General features: G+C 41.3%; 1 protein-coding gene across 2 annotated transcripts in view; it reads left to right on the forward strand.

Moving 5' to 3' along the window:
• The window catches only part of PHACTR1 (phosphatase and actin regulator 1), a 356,496-nt gene that overhangs the window by 106,283 nt on the left and 229,831 nt on the right, over window positions 1-20,382 (forward strand). The gene's annotated exons all lie outside the window — the stretch shown is intronic.

The raw sequence follows: 20,382 nt of genomic DNA on the forward strand, positions 1-20,382 counted from the left end.
TCCAGTAATGATGGCTCAAGTAATCATTCCTTTAGCGTTTCCACCTCTTCAGTGTGTCTAGGTTCAGCGTCCTGCATACAAAAATCTGGCGAGAGAATCTTGCTTTTTCCTCTAAAGTGTTTCATCTCTCTTATTAAATGACAAGCTGCCTGCAAACCATAATTCACAGTAATGAATCTTCAGTTAAGTTTTGTTTCTATAAGCAAAGTAGTTATGGAGGTCCTCCTACTTATGGAGGACTATTTTAAACTATCTCTGTTTATTCCTGTGAAAATCTGCTTGACCTTTACTTGAAAACATCCCTTAATTATAAGACCTGGTGAAGGCAGAGGGAGACCTGTGAGAAGTCACACTCTGTGCATCTGTGGTGATCAAATAACTCACTCCCTTTTCTCAGAGGCAAGTCAGCTGATGTGGAATGTGCTAGACCTACCCAGACATTTTGGGTGAATTCCTAGACATATTGAAGTAAAGGACTAAGCTTTCACTTGCTTCTGTGGGACCAGATTTTTATCCTTGGGTGTTTTTTCTCAGAACACTTTTTTTTAGGTATATGACAACAGTGACATTTAAACACCCGATCTTAAGATTTCCTTTTGCATTCTCTAGCCCAACCAACTTCTTTGCCAAAGCCAAAAAAGCCTGCCATGGAAGTGAATAAAACCTTTAAAGTACAAATTACTAGAGCAGCCTGTTGTGAAGTAAATTTCAGAGCGATTATGAATCCTAGTTCATAATCTCAGATCCTGCTGTCATTTCTGTATTTTAAATGGAAAACGATTAGCTTCTGTAGTTCTTGGCAGCACTGCAAAATCCTGAGATGTCTGAATGAATGAATGATGAAGAGAGCAGTGCAGTGTTGCACTGTATTCATCACTCAGCTGTAACTTAAAAACAACTTGATTATTTTCCTGCTTTCCTCAAGGAGGGGGGAATATGAAATTACTGCTTACACCTTGGAAGCTGCTAATGGGTGAGCAATCTTGCCTGATCCAAATACTGTACAGAGCTTCTGAGATTCAGCTTTGTCATTTATGGAAGGCAAAATTTCTTGCTTCTTCTAAACCACAGATAGAGAAGATGTGGCAGGAGGCTCTGTCAGCTGGAGGTTCGGATAGGGTTGATGGCCAGTCTCATGATATATTGGATGTCTAATGCACCACATCATTCCTGTTTTGTCCCCTGACACTGAAAAGGCTTTTGTTTTTCCTCATGATAACTGTTCTTAATTTAACATAGCTAACAAAATCAATAACTGCTACATATTCCACATTTTTTGCCCCCTGAAATCCATATGGAAGATTATGCAGCTGACTAACAGGCATACCAAGCTGAAGTTTCAAAGATGCATTAAAATTATCACTCATCTTTGTGTACTTAAGATGGCATTAAACTCAGGATAACAGGAGAAGGTTCAATCAAGAAACTTCCAATTATAAAGTAACCCTTGACTGTTCAGTGAGAAATCTGATGCCAGTTTCAGGCACAATCTTACAGCAGAATTGTTCCTTTTATTGGACTCTCTCTAAAAGAATTTTTTATACTAATCAGGGAAGGCAGTTTGGGATTTTTGTATGGCACATCAATATTTAAATATATATCACCTGATGATTTATCTAACAAGAAGAGTATTGCTGCTGTCTAATGAGAGCTTGGTTGTGTTGCAATCTGCTGGAGATAAAAGGTCAGATGCATCACTAGTTTAGATCAGCACAGCTATATTCAACACAATCTGCACAAGCTGAAGATACAAATGAGGCATTTACTTGCCCAGTGACAATTCTTCATATCGTTGTCCCTGTCTGTGGTAGGGGGCTTGGAACTGGATGATCTTTGAGGTTCCTTCCAACTCAAACTATTCTGTAAGATACATACAAAGAAGTTCCTTTTAAATACTTTTCATTTATGAATACAGAGGAAAATAATAATAAAAGCATATTCTTCTGTATTCTTTCTTAACCAACAATAAAAGCAACTGACTTGAATGGCCCTGAACTGTAAATCCAGTAGGTGTTACTCATTTAGATAATTGTCCTCCTGAGGAGCTTGTCATAGCATGCCTTGGTCTGGAGTGTTCCTGATGCCAGGAATAAATAGCTTATTCTGCAGAAACTGACAGCAGCAGGCACAATTTATGCCAGTCTGACACCTTGCTTTGTTTATAGTCATTAAATGTTAGTACGTCAGTAATTGCACAAGTCTGGATTTCCCCCAGCACCCTCCCATGAGCTTTTTAGTCACATCAGAAGTTGTTACTTGCTGGCACAGCAGATAGTTGACAGGGACCAATACAAAACCAGGAACTTGGGTCATGCTTGTTTGGGCATTTTGATATCCTTACAATGGCATTTGAATGAGAAGTTTAGGGACGAAGGAGGTGCTGAATATCTATTCATTGCCACTAGTGGTGCTTGCAATCAGGTTGGTGAGTGCTGAGTTTCTCATCTTCCAGCTTTTTTCTGTTATGGGAGACAGTTAATTTTAGTGGCTTTAAGTAGCTCAAACAGACTTTCTCAGGGCCTTGTGTGTTGACTGGATTTTGCAAGGTTCATTGGCACCCTACTGAGAATAAAAGCCAGCATAGGTGACAGGAGCCTGCAATGTAGCATGTAGCCAGTTGAAACAGACTGTCAGCCTCTGGTCCCTGTGCTGGAACCAGTGCTGCTGTGGCTCAAGACAAGAAGTCACCAAAGGAGTGCCCAGCTCTGTTCTTTATGATATAGGAGTGCTAGGCAGTCAAGTTGTGGGAGGAAAAGGAGAACAGTTTACTGCTGTTGCAAATTGGTGTGCTTGCACTGAAGCAGACAGGGCTGTACTGATAGTCCATCAACACGAGGGCAAGTGCACCAAAATCAGGTGCTTTTTATCTGTGACTTACTACAAAATGTGTTTCCTGATCTGTTTAAAATATGCTGGCACATCTCCCTGACAGAACAGAGGAGTTTCTTTCCTGATTAAAATGTAGTCTTCTTCAGAATGGGTGACAAATAAATAGGTTCTTGGAGAGCTTTTGTCTCGTGGGCTGCTTTTGACCAAACATTTCATGTGGTTCTCCAAAGCACTGAAAAACCCAACCATTCATCTCTATTTTAATGTTCTGTCTGGCTATATTGTTACTTAGTGTTCAAGAAAATAGCTCATCACACCTACAAGTCCCTTTCTCCTTTCCACCTCATATGCATAACACCTAGCTAGCACCACTCTGAACCTTCTTTCTGACATCTCACTCTGACTGGAAAAACTCCCACAATGGAAGAAGAGTAATTTTGCCTTTTTTCTAAGTTAGAAATCTTTGTGTCTGTGCTTATGCTTACTTAGCTGTGCTCCCACTTTGTGCAAATGTTGCTGCCTGCAAGTGCATGAGGGCTGCTGACGGCCTCCCTATTTGTGCCCAGTGATTAGAGCAGTCCCAAAATAGATTTCTTCATGCTGGTGAAGCCACATGCACATGGAATGTGAGTTTGAAAAATTGGAATTAACAGCACACATGGGAAAATACAGTGGCCCACTTGACTTTGTTTGTGCTCATGTGCAGATGCTGTTCTAAATAATGGTGATAATGAGACTATGAGAAAAATAATGACATTGACTGGAAATATGAGACCAGTCCCTTGAGTGCTCCCCAGAGTAATACTCCTCACACTTCTGAGAGTGTCAGTCTCATTTCTGTACTGTCCCTCCAGAAAAGCAGCCTCATATGCCTTTGCAACAAGAAAACTGTAGTTTATCATTGACTCTTCATTTAGCAAGTGCACCAGCTATGTTTGCCTATTTTCTTCAACAAATACTCTCCAGAGAGAGATTTGCTATTGTCTGCATTGGGATTCAGGGGCTTGGTAGCTGATGTGTGGGTCACAGTCTCAAATGACATTTGAGTTCTCAGTTCTTAATAAGCAGAGAAGCCAGCTTCCTCTTCTCTCCTTGCAAATATTTCTGCTTGCTAAATGATTTTATCTTTTTCAGTAGGTTATAATTTTTTCTGGTTTTACTGCAGGTAATAATAGTTAGGCAGGGCAGGGGATAAGGACAGAATGGATCCAAATTTCATTGTAACATGTGGGCCCACAGCAGAAAAAAGGCCAGCTTGAATTTTCTCTACTATTTCCTGTCGAAGAAGGTCACAATATGAAGTGGAAACTTGCCTTGCAGCTCTCCCACTACTTGTGCTTTCTCTGGCTGTATCTGTGCCTGTAAATTAAATAGGACATGGTTCTGAGCATGAGACCACAGTGGTGCTTGGAGGGGTGACCACTGTGTGCTTTTGACCATGGCTGATAAAGCTTTCCCAGAAAACCTCTGGCCCTTGTTCAGCAGTAAATGCCAGTACAGGGATCATTCCTGCAGAATGGTTTGCTTGTGGGCACCCTGTGTAAGGATAAGGTGTATGAATAGTGCTAATGAAGGCTGCCGTGCTCACTGTGTTGGAGAGGAGACCCAGGCAGTCTTGTCACTAGTGTCTGTGGAGGGTGGGCTGCTGTCTTGCTCTGGAGAGCCTGTTCATGATGTCTCTGTACCAAAGCCAAAACCTTACCAGCTTCACTGATTTTGCAGGAAGATGTCTGTCTGGATTAGGTAAACCTGAAATGCTTGGGTCCACATGGTCCAGTATAGACATGACAGCTGCTCATGGTGATGTCTCAATGCCCATCAAAAGCTAAGGCTGAACAAATTATCCAAGTATTTTGCCCTTCCCTGTAGAAGCAATGAGATTGCTACCTAGTGAGGGCTTTGACCACCAGATTTTGAAGCTATTGGGAAGAATGATGAGAAGGAAACACCTCCAGAATGTGTTAATTTCCTTAATCCACTGGTAAGACTCACAAAGTTGATACTGCTGATTTATCTTTTAAAACCTCCAGTAATAGTTTCTGGACAAAATGTGCTAATGACTCAGGGATTTTTGTCTATAATTAATTACTGCCTAAGAACACTGTATAATTTTTGATAGTCCTCTGAAGTTCTTGGATTGGTATTTCTCACACACAGCCTCTAAAGAGAAGGAATGTATTTACAGTCAGAGTTGATGGACTTGAAATCATTATTGAAATAGATTATTTAATCAGACAGCAGAAATCTTCTACGTAAATCATTCATTTTGGTTTGCTGTTTAATTTGTGCTTGCAAGTTCTTTTCCAGAAGCAGCATCCATTCTTAGGGCTCACTTGACCATTGAAAACATGTTGATTTGAACTGAAAGCAATAGTTAATTTGCAAAATTGACAAATCACAGAATGACGGAATGATAGGGGTTGGAAGGGACCTCTGGAGACCGTTTAGTCCAACTTCCATGCTAAAGCAGGTTCATCTAGATGAAAAGCACAGGAACGTGTCCAGATGGGTATTGAATCTCTCCACAATCACTCTGGGCAGCCCATTCCAGTGGTCTGCCATCCATAAAGTAAACTTTTTTTGTTAGTTTAGATGCACTCTCCTGTGTTCCAGTTTGTTACTCCTTGTCCTGTCACTGGGTACCACTGAAAAAAGTCTGGCCCCATCCTCCTGACCCTTATCCTTTAGATAGGCACTTAAATAACTGTCTACATACTTTAATTCCAAGTGAATGCATACCAAATATTCTTAAATTTCAATGTTTTCTTTTAATAGCTGAGACTTACTGAATAGTTTTTGGATTGTAACCTGTCTCATGTCAGACAGGCTGTGATTGGGAACTAATGAATGTTCACTTGAGATTCATGTCAGCATTTTGCATTGGTTTTCTTTGCTAATATCACACATGCTGCCACAAAGTCCATTTTAGCCTTGTCTCTTTAATACCACCTAATGGCTGATGCCTGGGGAAGAATATCATAATGAGGTAAGCAGTATGCACTATACTGGTCTCTAGAAATTTGTAGCTTATGGACTACATGAGCCAAAGAAGCTTTTCCATGTGTAATAGCCCCTGATAGATATATATTTTTCCCTCCCATTTATTTGTCTGAATGCTTTATGAACATGGTAAGATTTTTAGCATCACTTCCCATAGTAAGTGGTTCCATGGCTGAACTGTGTGCTGCATGAAAAAAGCCTCATTTTGCCATTTTTATCCTGCCACATGCTGGCCTTATTGATTTCATTTTATTTCTATTAGAAGAAGCAGTGAACAGTTGTTTCCTATTCACTTTCTGCAAGCTAATGAAGATTTTATTGATGCTTGCCATCTCCCCCTCACTCACTCATTTCCTAGATTCTGATGAGTCTGTTTAATTGTTCTTCCTGTGGAATCTGCACTGTGTCTTTGATTGTCCTCTTTTCTGATTGTCCTCCATTTGTTATCGTGCAGAGGAACCCAGTTTGGCCACTGCTCAAGATGTGTGTGTATCATGCATTCATGCAGAAAACCTTCTCTAAAGTTTTCTCTTCTTTACAGACAGCTTTATTAAATATTAGAGTGCTAGGAATTATTACAGCAGTTTGCAGACAGAGGGGAAAAATAAGTTTTTTAAAAAAACCAACCCAAAACAACCATTCTGTGTTCAAAACTATCTGATCCACTCAAAAACTCAGCTATAGTCAGTGAATTGAATTAGCAGGTTTTGCCTGTGCACCACTCTTATTTTTAGATGTTCCAGAGAAGAAACTTCTGCTGTGTTGGTTTCATATGGGTGCTTTATGTTTCCTCAAATCCTGGTTAATTTTGACTGAAGCAGCGTGAGTTGGCTTGGCACCAGTAAAGGTGCATGTAGTTTTATTACAGGGATTTGTCAGGTGGGAGTTGTTCTGTTCTCCCAAGTTGCAAGTGACAGGATGAGAGGAAGTGGCCTCAAGTTGTGCCAGGGTAGGTTTAGAAAAAATTACTTCACTGATGTTCACACAAAGAAGTTGTCTGAGTAGCCAGTGGTCAGGTTAGGAAATCAGTAGCACAGCTAGAATTAAACTTGGCTAGGGACGTAAAAGGGAATAAGATCTAGCACCTCCGGGCCTACAAGAAAGCTGTGAAAGGACTTTTTGCAAGGGCTTATTGTGATAGGATGAGGGGGAATTGTTTGAAGTTTGAGGAGGGGAGATTAGGTATTAGAAATAAATTCTTTATAGTAAGGGTGGTAAGTCACTGGAACAGGTTGTCCAGGGGGGTCATGGATGTCCCTTTCCTGGAGGTCAGATGAGGCACTGAGCAGCTTCGCAAGTGGAAAGTGTCCCTGCCCATGGACAGGGGGGTCAGAACTAGATAATCTTTAATGTCCCTTCCAATCCAAGCCATTCTATTAATCTATGAATGGGTTGTCAAGCCCTGGAACAGTCTGCCCAGGGTAGTGGTGGAGTCACCACCCCTGCAGGGTTTAAAAGCTGAAGGACGTGGTTTAACAGTAGTGTTGGTTAATGGCTGGACTCAATGATCTTAAAGATCTTTTCCAGCCTAAGTGATTGTAAGATTCTGTTATTCTATGAACTTTTTTTGCCTAATGGGAAAGAAATTATGCCTTGGAGAGAAGATGCCAGAGTAGTAAGAATCATGCTATAAAATACAGTGACATATTTCTTACTCATAATTTCTTACAGACTTATTTGCAGACATTTTTCACCTAAAGGTTAATAGTATGAGAATTTATTCTAGCTTGGTCCTGATGGGTCTCTATAGAATCACAGAGTGGTGGAGGTTGGAAGGGACCTAGAGGGATCATCTAATTCAATCCCCCAGGTAAAGCAGGTAGCTTTAGACTTAACAGACCAGGGTGAAGACATTTTAATAATTTTGCTGCTCTTAATTTTTTCTTCATACAATTAAAGTTGGATACATGTCAGTATTCACAGTAGTCACATATCATTATTTTTAACCTTTAACTATTACAAAAGCCATCATTGTCTGGACACAGTTTTAATACATTCTAACAGTAGACATGTGAAATCGTGTTTTTGCTTTAATATTCAGTCTTACTAAAATGAAAAAGAAATAGTAGCAGAGTCTGATGTTGCCCTTGGCAATGAAGCTTGATTCATTTGTATTGCTGTAATGTATTTTGCAAAGGTTTTCAGTAGATTCAGCCCTCTTGTTTTCTTAATGTTAATGACAGTTAGTGAAATCTTAGCAATAGCATTAGTTCTGACAGCACTTTGGACAGACAGAGCTGTGGTTAATGGATGATCTGTCACTAGCAGCACCTGATCTCCTGCATACTAAGAGGTCTAGTGCTTATGGTTCTAATTGCTTTCTGGTTTAGTTCCTTAAGGTACCCTTAGCTGAAAGTGGTGTAGCCAGGGATGGTGTGATTGCTTCTACATCTAATGAAACAAGACTGCCAGCTGTATTGGCTTTGAAGTTATTGCTGTGATTGAGTAGTGACAGCCATGACAAAGCCACTAGATTTAATTTTTTTGAACCATCATATTTCAGTGATGGGTTTGTGCCATTGATAGGTGATAGCTAAGACTTAAACAGCTAAGTCCTAGATTAATAGTTTGTTTCAGTGGAACTGTGTAATTTACATCATTTGTCTGGAGTTTTGGCATTGTGCCCCTCCGTCACTGACAGCAGACAGCCCAAATCCCTGGTTTCTTAGGAGTACGTTCAGTTCTCCAAACAACAGTACAAATACAAATTTGCTACAGTCAGACAGTAGAAAGCCTAAAATCAACACTCAATTTCACTTGATTATAAGCAAGGTAAGATTTTCATGGGGAGAAAATATTTTTATTAGATTAATATTTCCGTTAGGTGATTACCATATCTTAAAGAAATGGGAAAGCATTCAGGACCACAAGCCACTGCCTTCTACAAGGGCAGGCTGAGAGCTGGGGTCATGCATCCTGGAGAAGAGAAGGCTCTAGGGGGACCTTACTGCTGCCTTTCAGTACTGTCACCAATAGGCATGTATAAACTTAAAGCCTTGCTTGAATCACATAGATATTTTATGTTTTCTTCAAGAAAATTTTAGTGATGCATTTTGTTTCAAAGGCAAAAGCTTGTACCCCTGGAGCAAATCTGCACTGTCCTGTATTTAACAACTTCTCTTTGAATGTTCACCTGTCTTCCTCTTCAGGCTGTGTTGTGTGTGTTAGCCTCAGCTGGGGATTCCAGCTTTGATTGTAACTGTAGAGTGAACTGAGATCTACATTTCATCAGCTGCGGGTCACCCTGTGAAATGAGGGCATTTAGCTGGAGGCTGACGAGGCGAGGGAAGCAATGGAAAGCGGCGTCACTGAGCTATTGAGTCAGACTGCAAATAAATATCAAGTGTTTTGGCAATTGTGTTCTTCAGAACTGTGATTCTAAGAATATATGGAGTTTTATATCTTGATGACAAGGCTTTAGGGACAAAGGCTGCTGCTTCATGATATAACAGATTTTGTTTCAATCCTTCCCCATTGATGGTGTTTGTAATTAGAACCCTGGGTGTTGTGTAGAGAAGCTGATCATTTGCAAAACAAACTAACACATCTTTTTAAGCATATTAGGGAAGCTTGGTATGGCATGAGAGCTAAAAATAATAATGAGAGCTAGATATTATTAATAGTATGACTGTTTACAGTTGTCAAGAATAACTGGCAGGCAAAGGTAAGTGAAAAAAGGAGCCATAACCACTTACTTTTGAAATCTGTAGACACCTGAGGTATCTTGGAGACCCATCTCAGACTTGTCAGGCCTCCTCTCTAAGTAATGAACAACATTTCAAGAACTGTTGAAGTAAAGTCTGATCAATAAGGAGTGTAACATGAATCCTAGTAGTCCAAATACATTTGGTTTATAGTGTTGCCCAGGACTGCCTGAAATACAAATCTCTTCCTTCTCTAAATCTGCCCTTCCTCCTTAGATTTTTTCCATTCTTGTTCTGTTCTAGCCTTGGCAGCGTAAGCAGCATGATGCCAGAGTGTATGGCTATGCCTTTAAGAGCTAATTTAGGCTGTTTTCCTTCGCACTACCAATGCTGCCCCTTCCTACTCACATGTTAAATGCTGTTTCCCTATCAGAGCGGCTGGTGTTGGCTACCTTGTGATCTTGCCCTAATATCAGGATGTTGCTTTTGCCCAAGAGATTAATCCATGTGTTACACAGGGCAGTGCTGTGCTCCTAGCTACTCAGTGGGCCGTATATATCCCTGCTTTTTCTCTGGGCTCAGAGGGGATGAATTCAGCCCTTTGCTTGGATGTAAAGTCATCAGCTGTTGCATAGAGGCAGCCAGTGTCTCCACTCTTAGACTCGTCAGTGGTATTTTCTTCCCCTTGCATCAGTCAAAGAATCATTGGCAAGTACTAAAGAGACAGCCAGATCCTCTTGCCCACACAAAGGAAGTCAATAATTACAATCTTGTGCACTGAAAGCAAAAAGAGAAATGAGAGGGAAGGAACACATTAATTAACTACCTGAATGATCACTGTTGTTGTGAAGCTGGATACTAAGGATTTATAATTTGGACTTGCAATTTAAGACTATCAAAACAAAATGATGATGCTAAATGAGAGAGACCGTAAGATACAATTAACACTAATCTTCTACATCCCTTTAAGTCTTCATGCACAGAATATAAATTGGAGTTGTGACACTGTACCAGATCTCAGTGCAGATGAGGGTCATTGCAGATGGAGTTCTCTCAGTCAAGGTCTTCAGGAAAAATTTGTAAGAGGATCCTGGAGTTGCTACTGCAATTCTTATGTGCCCTGTTGCCAGGTAGAAATCACAGTCCCAACCTAGGTGTCTTTTCCCATCTACTCTGCACCAGGAGCTTTTGGCAGCTGAAGATGAGATACACCAGAGTTCATTTTACTCAATGTTTCACATAAAATGCTGAAAGATTAGTTGCCTAAATGAGCATTGTGGCTTCTTGGTGATGTTCTTATTCTTCCATTTCCACAACAGGTATCTAAGGAGGCCAGTGAAGTGGAACATGGAACAGATTCAGCTGCAGTTTAGTAATGCTATTGCAGAATACTCTATAGCAAATTCTTGCTCCAAGACAGATCATGTGCTGTTATTTCCTGCATGTGTTCTATCTGTTACAGGTTTATTTGGACTGCTTCTTTATCTTCATTGCCATTAAAGGAAAAAAAAATACCAATTTAGTACTCTGTACAGTTTAGTTGGTAGGTGATTTTACTCTGGTTTCCAGACCATGGCAAAAGTGATAACATGCTCCAGCTGATTTCATGCAGATCCTATCCATTGATAGGAAGACTGTTAGTCTGCTCATCGCTATGCAGAGATATTAAATTTGGTCTATAAAATCTTTATTTCCTTCTGCACTTTTTTTGGCCAGCTGAGCAGTATCAATCTACAGCAGGGAGGAAGCAACCCTGGGTTGCAGGAACCAACTGCAAGTGTACTTTGATTAAATTGTATTTTGCACATGCCATTCCCAAGGGTAGGTGAAGAAGAGTCACAGAGACCTTTTAAGATTGCGAGTACAACCATTAATCCAGCACTGCCAAGTCCACCCCTGAGCCATGTTCCTCAGCACCATATCTCCAGGTCTTTTAAATCCTTCCAGGGCTGGTGACTCCACCACTTCCCTGGGCAGCCTGTTCCAGGACTTGAAGACTGTTTCAGGGGAGAAAATTTTTGTAATATGCAACTTAAGCCTCCCCTAGCACAACTTGAGGCTGTTTTTTCTTGCTCTATAACTTGGTACTTGGGAGAATGCATTGATCCTCGCCTCACTACAATCTCCATTCAGGTAGTTATAGAGGGGGAGAATGTCTCCCCTCAGTCTCCTTTTCTCCAGGCTGAACAACCCCAGGTGCCTCAGCCACTCCTCATAAAACTTGTGCTCTAGACCTCTCACTGTCTTTATTACTCTTCAGACATGCTCCAGCACCTCAATGTCCTTTACCACTCTCATTGTAAAGTACTTCCTCCTTATGTCCAGCTTAAATCTACTCTGCTCCAGTTTAAAACCATTGCCCTTCATCCTCTCACTGCTTCTGAATAGTCCTTCCCCAGCCTTCCTGTAGGTCCCCTTCAGATTATTGAAATGTAGTTATAAGGTCTCCCAGGAGCTTTCTCTTCTCCAGGCTTAACAGCCCCAGTTCTTTGAGCCTGTCTTCGTAGGAGAGGTGCACAATTGTTGCATGTTTTACCACAATTCCTTAGTCTGTCATGAGCTGCAAGAGAAGTTGCATTAATTACATTGCAGTGGCCATCTCTGTGTTCTGCATGGACTTCTGTGCTGTGTTTGGTAGTGCAAAGTCGCTTTCCAGTTGGCCATACCATGAGACATTTAGGGTCTCATCCAACCACTGGTTGGTGAAGTTCTCAAAGTATTTAATTTCCTCCTTTTCAAGTTTCTGTGCTAGAGTGCAAATTCATGAACGTGTCATGAGGGGGGAAAAAAAAGATTTTGCATTACTTCACACCCAAGTAAAACTAGGAAATCTTTCTCACACGCACACACCCTCCCACATACCTGCTTTTCCCTTTCATCCCTGGGTACACACTCCTCCTTCATTCTTGCATAATGCTCTTGCACTAAGAAGAGTGGGTGGGCTGAAGTCAACTGCTTAATGCATATCTGGCCTAAAGAGCTAAATCGTTTAAGATTTCCAATTCCCAGTTCCTGTTCACTCCACCTTTGTCCATACCACTGTTGCTAGTCACGTGTACACATCTGTGTTTTCCAAAGTGCCCATTTATTTCTAAGCGGTTACATCAAATAGCCAAGTCTTAGCTGGTAGAGAATTGTAATAATCTTTCTATTTGTCTGGGTGGTTTGTGTTTTTTTTTAATTATTCTGGAGCCTTTCAAATTCCTCTTAAAACTGCTGAAGTATGGAGATTTTCTCCCTTTTATTTAATACACTTGCTCTCAGGCAATGTAGTCTTAGCAGATGTGTTTAAGTTTGGCAATACAGCAAGATAAGAACTAGATAGTTATCAGAACTTTTCAGCACTTAATAAGAGCATATTTAAGACCATCAGCATAGGCCATGACCTCAGGGCTTAGTACTTTGCTGGTTCTGTTGTCTCTTTGGTTGCAGTCATGAGGAACTAGAGCAACTATGAGATGTCAAAACCTGGATTCTGAAGAGCAGCTACTTTCACAGAACTTGAAGTTTCTCCCTTGGTGATGGATTCCCTTCCATCATTCTCTGCAGGACCTTACTCTCCATCTAATCTAGTGCTGGGATGTGGGTGTGAGAAGGGGCATGGAGCTCTTCAGGGTGTGTAATCAGAGATTTATTCTTCTCAAGATCAGTGTTTGAATTTAGGATCAAACACCACCTCACTCTAGCATCCTGACAGAGAAGCTGCTGTCTCCTTCCACTGTGTACAAGTACCCATCATACAGGCTGTCATAGCAGGAACTTGCTGCTTACTGTCAGCATGTTTGCCTGGCAGTCTCAGGCACTTCTGTGAATGTAGGTATCCAGTTGCTAGAGAATGACATCAATTCGGCATAGCATATCTTTGGCTGTCAAGTTTTGTACCAACCAAAGGAAAATATGAATGAGCAGTCTGCAAGTACATAAACAACTTTAAGGGTAATGTTTTCATAATTATGAGACCTCTGTGACCTTGCAGCTCTAAAAAACACCAGTCACATTTCTGGTTTTCTTTTCCTCCTACTCCTGCTTTTCAGTCAGAAGTCTTATTAGTATACCTGTAACATCCCAGGGCTCACTTCATCTCCTTCTTACACCCACTCTTCATCATTCTTGGGGGCTTCACTTCTGCTCCATAGCTTTCTAGGAAATAAAATGCTAATCTAAGGTTAGCTGATTAAAAAAAATACAGGAAATGTTGTGGGCTTGCAGTGAGCCTTGACAAACAAAATAGATGTGTGAGTTTCTTAAAAAAAAAAAAAACCAACAGGCTGTACAGCATCTTCAGAATGTATTGAAAGCTGTGGAACTTCATCCTGCATTAATAAAGGAAAAGGTTTTTATCAAAGGCATTAGCCATTTTTGGGTGAACATAGCATATAGAAAAGCTAATGCTGTCCCAGCCCTGGAAACAGCAACACACTTTGGCTGTTTTCTGAAGTGCTCAAATGAAGGAATTTCAGAGGTTAAACATTTATTCTTCCTGCTTCTTCTGAAATTTAACTTCTGTATTGACACTGCTACCAAAATGTGATAAAATGCCTTTGTGATGTTGGTTTGGGGATTTTGACTCTTCATAAGAGAAAAGAGGGGTTAGGAGAGACTCTGGTATTTCTATAGCAGGTGCTCAAGTGACTTAGGTAAGTCTATATTTATGTTTGAAAACCAGGATGCTCTGTGACACAGGATTTTAATACTAGTGGAGGTTAAATAGGGAGTTCAGGATTACAGACAAGGATAGAGGTACAAAAGCATAGTTAACACTAAAGTTGAAACCTCGTAACTCCATATTGTCCATGCTCCTGTAGTTCAGAGCATTGAACAATTCCAGATGATAGCATCTTAGATTACTTTCTTGTTGAAATAATGTCTTTCTGACCTTTTTCCCTCAGTTTTATGGCTAACAAGATTATCAAGGGGTTCACGTGTGCTAAAAAGAATTGATCACTAAGTTGTACAATGTAATGATCGATCTTGCTCATTTTGTTCAGAAGTCTGTTCAGGAGAGATGGAAATGTGTACAACAGAATCATATCTTAAAGCATGAAAGGCTGCTATTTTCACATCTCGTGCCTGACACTTGAAGCCCATTTCATTTTCCTCTCTGCTATGCCAGCAAGGTCATCAGCCACAGGGGAGGGCTGGGACGTTCTGGGTACAGGCATAAGCTTCTCAGACTTAAGCACAGTGACAGGGCCTTGGAACATATCGCCCGGAGAGGTTGTGGAGTTGTCTTCTCTGCAGGGATTCAAAATCCTCCTGGGTGCAATCCTGGGCAGCCTGCTGTAGGTGATCCTGGTTTAGCAGAGGGTTGGACTAGATGATTGCCAGTTGTTCCTTCCAACCTCCACCATGATGGGGTTCTGTGAATGGACAAGCACAGTGGGCAGCGTGATTGCACTAATTTTTTTTATGTGTTTTGTTGTTTATTAGAGCTGCATATGTTTAGCAGTCAGCTCCCCTGCTTTAGAGGAGTAAGGGAAGATGTGCATTGATAGCAAGTGAAATGTAGAGGGACAAGGAGACAGGAAGCAACAAGCCAGGAATTCAACCCATAACACAGCACCAGCTGGAAACAGGTGTGCAGACTCTCCTTGCTAGGCTGCTGTTGCAACTGCCTTTCCCATAGTGTTAAGTCTGCAATCATACTTTCTATCTTCTGTCCCATCTCCTATCAAGCTCCTCTGTTTTTTCCTGAGCTCTCTATTGTGGAGAGTGCTTATAAGGAGTGCTTTCCACAGATTTGCAAAACTGTTAGCCCTCTCTTCCCTCAGATTTCTCTCTTGAACTGAGCTGTAGCTTGGGGCCCGCAGAATTCTTTTTGGAGGTGTGAGTATGTGCACACGTGTGCACTGAGGGAACAGGGTCTCTTCATGGTGTGAAATGTGTAGTGTTTATTTTGGGGGTGTTATCTGCAGCTGCTTTCTATATCTACATTTTTTATCTTGGCTTTACAGTCATACTCTGAACACTTGTGTGCACAGGGTTATAATGTGCCTCTGCAGTGCCAGTCATGGAGTCTTTCCAGGCACTGACTTACTGTTGTACCTCTAAGAACTTAAAATTACCACATCTTTAGCCCCAATAAATTAACTAGAAAGTCTCTCAAATTATGTTATGCAGGGTAGCTAACCCCTGTGCAGTGTGGCTTGAACTCCTTATTTAAGTCTCTGCAGAGACAAAAAAAACCCAATCTATCCTTTTCCTGGGTTTACTACCCAGCTTTTCTTTCCTTTCTTTTTTTTCCCTTCTTTTTTCTTTCTCTCTTTTTTCCTTCTCCTTATTTTCTCTTTTTTTCTCATGGTTTGTGCTTTGAATCCCTTTTCCCTCACTAAAACCTTCTAGATTTGATGGAGAAATGTTCTGACTGTAGCTGGAAAGCACTTTTGTGATAGATCTGTTTTGCTTATCTTAATTTTAACTCTTCCATTCACACCTGTCCCCTGCCTGCAGGTTCACCAGTCTCCATAACCGCATTCAGGTGTATTTTGGTGGTCCTTCCGTATCACTGATACAATGGTGTCACACAGACTATCTGTGAGCTACTCACTTCTGCCTGCACTCGTCCATGCTGGCCCCTGCAACCAGAGGAGGAGGAGAACTGATTAATTCGATCATCCCTCACTAGCAAGGCCCTTTAGACGTGTGTATCTTGAGTTTTAAAAGCTGTATATGAGAATTCCCCCCTTCTTTTTTTTTTTCTCCCCATCTATGTAAATCTCTTTTGAATCCCTCAGTTGCTAATGACTGAATTTACTTAGGCCAGCATTTCATGCTCTTCTCATTTTAACCAGATACCTTCCTCAGAGTTAGTCTGTGTACTTCTTTGAGGTGAAAAAAAAAATCTCTGTTAGATGAATGCTTGCCATTAAATCATGGGTTTTGCATTTGAGATGTGATTCTGTAATTCCATCATCTCTGTGTGACATCTCATCTTACAAACATGAAGTAAATGAGTCCTCTCTATGTTTGGAAAGAAGCAGGGAAAAACAGTGATTACTCAAAAATTCCCCTGGGTCAGGATCTCCATTGAATGGTGGCATCATCTATGGCTGCAGAGCTCTGCAGCCTTCACAGTCTTTGTTGTGCTCCTCAGCTTCACCTGGTCCATAGGGCCTGGTAGTTTGCTTCTGCAGTTGCCATGCAAGAACTGAAGCCTTGTTTTGTAACTCAACAGTAGCATACAATGCTAGTGAGTCAGTTATTCTGCTTACAGGATACTCTCATTAAGTCTTTTTTTCCCAGAAACATCAGTAACATACAACTACTTGAAAGGAGGTTGTAGTGAGGTGGGGGTTACTCTCTTCTCCCAAGTAAGAATCAATAGGACAGTTGATTAGGTGGTGTTGGATAATAGGTTGGACGCGATGATCTTGAAGGTCTCTTCCAACCTGGTCTGGTCTATTCTATTCTAAAAGGAAGTGGCCTCAAGGGAGGCACCAAGTGGCACCAAGGGAGGTTTAGGTTGGATACTAGGAAAACAAAATTCCCTGAAAGGCTGGTCAAGCCCTGGAGGCTGCCCAAGAATGTGCTGGAGTTACTATCCTCAGAGGGTTTTAAAAGACCTGTAGGTGTGGTAATGAGGGACATGGTGGTGAAGTGGCAGTGCTGGGTTAACAGTTACACTATCACAGTATAACTAAGGTTGGAAGAGACCTCGAGGATCATCGAGTCCAACCTGTCATCACAGACCTCATGACTAGACCATGGCACCAAGTGCCACGTCCAATCTCCTCTTGAACACCTCCAGGGATGGTGACTCTACCACTTCCCTGGGCAGCCCGTTCCAATGATGAACGACTTGCTTTGTGAAGAACTTTCTCCTCACCCCGAGTCCAAACCTCCCCTGGTGCAGCTTGAGACTGTATCCCCTTGTTCTGGTGCTGGCTGCCTGGGAGAAGAGACCAACGCCTTCCTGGCTACAACCTTCCTTCAGGTAGTTGTAGAAGGCAACGAGGTCCCCCCTGAAAGTTGGACTTGATGATCTTAAGGATCTTTTCCATGCTAAACAATTCTGATTATATGACTAGATGTCAGTCTTGCTAACTATCAGTGTTTTAGTTTAAAACTTTGCATGAAGATTGTCCCCAGCAAGCATGATTAAGCCAAAGAAAGGGAAACCCACAAATACTTGGGGAGGAAAACGCATGCAATCCATGAATGCTTGCTTCAGATCACACATGTTTGTATGGCATGATGGATGTTCATAAAATTTGTGGAGAGTAGGTGTTGCAAGCCTTTGTGTATGACTGAATTCTCCATTATGCTGTGCAGAAGCAATCAGCTTTCACTGTAGGTGAAATCTTGAGAGTTTGGGGCTTCTCCCTAAAGTCCCCCACAAAGCCAGATTTTCCTCTTAATGCAGTTTTATGCTGCTATAATTCTGGTGCTTTCACAGGATATGACTCATTTAGGGGGAGAAGGGAATAAATAACTCCATCCATTAGATTGTACTCTTGACTAAGTGAAATGAACAAGGAATTTTCAGGTGATAAAGTAAGTCCATTCTTGCTGCTTAAATCTGTCTTACCTTGTTAATGTTTTATACTGGCTTAGAGGATGGCTTTCATTTGTATTTGTAGTGTGCAGCAATTCCCAGTGTCGTTTTGTACTGGATAATAAAGCTAAGTAAAACAGGTTCACAGAATGGGAAGGATTGGAAGGGACTCTGGAGATCATCTAGACAAAACCACTTGCTGAAGCAGGTACATTGTAAAGCAGATTGCGCAGGACCGTGTGTCTGGGTGGGTTTTGAATCTCTCCATAGAAGAAGAATCCATAGCCTCTCTGGGCAGTCCGTTCCAGTTCTCTGTCATTTTCAAAGTCATGAAGTTTTTCCTCATGTCTGGGTAGAACCTCCCATTTTGTGATTTGTGCCCCTTGTCTTATCACTGGACACCGCTGAAAAGGGTCTGGCCCCACCCTCTTGACACCTGCCCTTTAGATAAGCATTGATAAGACCGCTTCTTAGTCTTCTCCATGGTAAACAGCCTTTCCGCATTAGAGAGGCTCCAGTTTCCTCATCATCTTTGTAGCCTCTGTTGGAACTCTCTCCAGTAGTTCCCCATCTCTTTTGAGCTGGGGAGTCATGTTAAAATAGTCTGTCAAAACAGATTGAGGGGTGAATCTTTCCAATACAAATTCTACTTCCAGCTTCAGATGTCCTCAGAAAAGAAAAATATGAGCCCTTCCCAATACAAGGTCTTGTTCCAGGACTGAAGTTGCAGCTTCAGGGGCAGGCAGCCTATCAACAAATGGACCCAGGGCACTAAGCTGAAATATAATGAGCTGTGACATTTGTATCTAATAAGCCCTGTATATTTGTTATATATTGGAAGAAATGGAAGGCAAGACAGTTGAGTCTAAATCAAGACTTGGTTTATATGCAGTTCATTAGCACTCATATGCAGTCACTGAGAGGTCACATCAAGTCACACTGTTCATCCTCTTACTGAGTTAGGATAAATGTTTCTGGGGGATTACAATAAATAAAAGGAGCCTTAACTTACATTACATAGGACTTTGATTTGCATGTTTAAAAGCAGACAATACATCTTGGTCAGATTCCCTTTGCACAAAGTTATTTTTCCATGAAGTAGGGACCTTTTCCTTGCAATAATTGGTTCGGTGGAATTAAAGCTGAATTTCTAAGAATCAAAGTGAGAAACCAGATTTGAAACCTTGAGGTCTGAAGGCATTCACTGCTAAGTGGGAACTTTCCGACTCAGGCTCCTTGGCCACCAAATTGTATCTCATCTTAATTTTGCAGCTATACAATGCATTTTAGTACTTTTAGTACTTTTAGTACTCCCAGGGAGGTGGTGGAGTCACCATCCCTGGAGGCGTTCAAGAGGGGATTGGACGTGGCACTTGGTGCCATGGTCTAGTCATGGGGTCTGTGTTGATAGCTTGGACTCGCTGATCCTCGAGGTCTCTTCCAACCTTAGTGATACTGTGATACTTACTGCTATACTTTCAGGGTTGGTAAAGCCTGGGCTACCCTATTTACAGTATCCAGCATGCTGCCATGACTTGTGAAAATAAATACATTTTAAAAACCAAGCACAAAAGTCTGGATGCTAATGTTTCTATTGTTTTTTTAGTTGGACATATGCCTGGCTTGCCTGAATGATGGCTGTGCTGATGTGCGTTTTTCTGCTGGCCTTTCAGTTCAGTAGTGGCTCCACTCCACAGCTCTTTCATCTGTAACAAAATCTCCCTTGCCTGTGGCATGAGTGCAAGCTGGCCTCAGCTCTCAGTGAAGCCAAACTTCCATGCAAAACATGATTCCTGGCAGGGGGATAAGCTGAATGCAAAATGACTTCTGATTATTTTGATTCTCCCTGAAACTTGTAGATCAAATCCAGCGTGATTTTCATAGTCATGCTTTTGAGACTCATGCTTTTGGTTAAAAAAAAAAATGTTAAATTTCCCTTTTGCTTCCTTTCTCTCCTCTGCCCCTGGCTCCCCCACTCACCTTTTGTCTGTTTTAGCACCTGGCTCTTAAATGCCGTACATCAAACGTGTTTTGAAGGGCTCAGAGATTGTTACAATTAAAACAGCTATAATGATAATCAGCTCTTAGTTCCTGCATAATGAATAGGAAAATGAGTTACAGAAGATCCAACTCAAAGTTTTAGCCAAGATTTGAACTGAATCTTTTAAGAGTCACTTTCATATTGTGGGAAGCAGACTGTGGTACTGCTTTTTGCACACGGCAGGTTCAGATGATTCAGAGAGTAGGCTTCAACTTTCAGCCACTTGACGTGAAGCATTTCAGAGTTTTGTACTTTCTTACCTCAGACACCTTCAAACTTCAAGCCTTCTGTGAAGGCATAGTTAGGTTTTGAGTGACTGGAATGCATTAATTAGGCATTATATTGGGGCAAGGGAGAAGATGTACTTTTTTTTC

Source organism: Melanerpes formicivorus, unplaced genomic scaffold (genome assembly GCF_026170545.1).
Source record: "Melanerpes formicivorus ecotype bairdi unplaced genomic scaffold, bMelFor1.0.p_v2 SCAF_53, whole genome shotgun sequence".
Lineage (NCBI taxonomy): Eukaryota > Metazoa > Chordata > Aves > Piciformes > Picidae > Melanerpes > Melanerpes formicivorus.